Source organism: Cynara cardunculus (assembly GCF_001531365.2).
Source record: "Cynara cardunculus var. scolymus isolate 2C chromosome LG 1, CcrdV1, whole genome shotgun sequence".
Lineage (NCBI taxonomy): Eukaryota > Viridiplantae > Streptophyta > Magnoliopsida > Asterales > Asteraceae > Cynara > Cynara cardunculus.
The window spans coordinates 14,800,584-14,803,592 of record NC_037528.1 but is presented as its reverse complement, the minus strand read 5'-3'; positions in this window follow the sequence as shown (position 1 = coordinate 14,803,592).

The window sequence follows — 3,009 nt, the reverse complement described above, 5'->3', positions numbered from 1 at the left end:
TTGAAAATCAAAGAATAAGAAGTATAAGAAAATTAAATCGAGAGAAAACCTCGATGAATACGGTTGTCGATCGAGGGTTTGAACTACATAACAATTAGAAAGAAAAAAGAACATATTTTTCTTAACAAAGTACTTACAAACCCAATAAAATTGTGGGATGATGTGGCACGTTGGTGTTGGAGGAAGTGGTCATATAATATTTCTCCTTCTTTTACTTTTTTTTTTTTTCGAAAATATGTTAAAAGACTTTTATATCCTTCAAATTGTGTAATTCATTAGGAGCTTACAAGACGGTGTTTTTAGTAATTTCCCTTGTTAATGGATGTACTGTAATCAATCCTTTTTCACTAAATCAAATCAGGTGTAATGAAAACTTTTCCCCATTTTCCTCTCATGTTCTCTCTCGCCAATATACACACGAACCGTAATAGATTGTGTTAGATTTGGCTTCGTAAATTGTAACATTCAAAAAAGTAGAAGAAAAACAAGTATACATAATCGTAACCAATTATGTTGCTTCTGAGTTGGGTCATTTGGTGGTGGTTGTTAGGGTTTCGTCTTTCACTTTATCTTGTAAAAAAATTTGTAGGGTTTAATCGATGGGAAATTTGAATATGGGCCCGCTTGGGTAGCAATATCACTTGGCACTTGGCAGTGGGTGTGGGTCTTATGTTATTGGGCCGTTGAGTCCGGTAAATGATGAAGCCCAAACTCATGATTAGTGGCTTTAACTCTTGCACAATATCACATACCGCATAGTGGTATAGGGGAAGCATCGTGTGAGAAGAAGAATAAAAGTGAGAAGCACCATTATTCTCAAATCCATTTATGAATCGCTTTTGATATAGAGATTAATTTGGTGCATTTTGGTGTGTCTCATCCTAATATACATCTGGATTTTTTCACTTCTCACCTTAACTCTCATTTTCATCGAAACTCAACCAATATCACATAATCCTCCTTTCATTTATAAAATATCAAATTACATTTTTTTGTCCCTTGAATTTGTTAAAAATTGTGGATTTCATTCTTGTGGTTTCAAAATGTTGGTCCCTTGAATTTGTTAAAAATTGTGGATTTCATTCTTGTGGTTTCAAAATTTTGGTTTTCATCTCTATGGTTTGCAATTCATTTCTATTTTTGTCCCTGCGTCCAAACACTACCTTTAAGTATGCAAGAATAAAATAGAAATGAATTGTGAACCATAAGGATGGAAAAAAAAAAAATTTAAATCATAAACACAAAAATGTAATGAATTATAAATTATGGGATTAAAAATTATAATTTCAAAACTATTAGAAATTTTTAACAAATCACAAAATAAAAACTTCATTTACTCGTATATAAAAAATATTATTATTTTTAACTTGGGTTTTTTTTAATTATGAAATTCGAAAATCTTTGGCTAAGGAAAGATATTCGCGAACGGAACGTGAATACCCCCTAAAGTTACGGGGAGAACACCTAATAGAGAGACCCCATATTGGGTGTATTTTAAAAATTAGGAACTTAATCATTTAAGAACTTTATATATTATGATAATTGTAAAAAAAATTTATATTAATGTATTCTTTTACATGATTTATTCTAGTCAAAGTCTAAGATATAATGTATTTATATACATATATTTGTTTCACAATATATTTGTTTCATATGTGAGCAATTTATAACGTAAACCTTTTTACATGTAACTTTTAATTCACAAACATATTAAAAAAAGATTCATATTATGAAACAAATAATATATTAATTGTATTCTAAATCTTAGTATTATATATATATATATATATATGAAATAATATATGATGCACCAATTTTCAAAGTTATTATAATTTCATGAGATAGACCAAGCCCATATTTTGTTTTAACATTTACTTTTTTTAGGTAAATATAAAAGAGAATATATCTTTGGTTTTTTGTTTTATAAAAAATGTTTACGTCAATAAACAGTAAATATAGAAATATAACAATAACAGTAAAATATGAAATTGACATTTAAAATAAATAAAAAACATAAGTTAGTATTCGATTGATTTTAAGAAAGAAATTAAAAAATCATTTAATTGCATTCTGTTGAAATAGAAATAAATATAATATTAAGGAATATCATTTTAAGAATTTAAATATAAAGAATAAGAGTTGAAATAGTGAATCGTTTAATTTTAATTTTTATTGTACGAAAATTGGTGGAAATTGATGAGAGAGCGTACGAGAAACATTAAATAAGCGGCGGTGCATGGATGATGGTTGTGGTCATACAAAATGGACCCAAATATTTGAATATGGTATTCAAAGAAAAGGTAAATGTTATATATTAAATTTAAATATAATTTAACAAAATTATTAATTAAGTTATAAATCTGTTCTTCTATCTGTATAGCATGAGTTGTTACAAAGCTCTCCTATTTAGACTTTTGACGTCTAGAATTGTCCTTGTAATCGGCGTCGGCGGTGTAAGATTCACCTAAAATGTTACAAGCACCTCCTCCCGAACGATAAGGTTTGTCTCACCATTCCGATGGTACAATGGTCAATTTAATACCATTTGTAACGCCTCATAGGACAAGTAGCAGGTTGACTCAATAACCTCCAAATCAACTTACAATCATAACAGAAGTTATTGATAGTTCGACAATTTTGAACTTATAAGAGGCTCACAAATTTGTTTTTCTATCTATACATGCGTGATGAATTGTTGCAGTTTTTAAATTTCCTTGAAAAACAAACCTCTTTAGAGAAAATTACTAAATGGAAAATTAGTATAGTCACATATTAATATCACAAGTCACACCCAATTTCACTCACATTTCTGTAATTTATAAAAAAGGGAAAGACATGATTCAAATACTTAAAATATATTTGATTGAGTCAAGTTGAATTCAAATATTTGGACTATTTTTTTTTATAAACTTAGGAGTCCACTATTTTGAACTAAATCTTATGAATTATCTATAATATATACTATATTATAATGCATTTGGTTAAAACTCTTAAAAACTCTTAAACCCG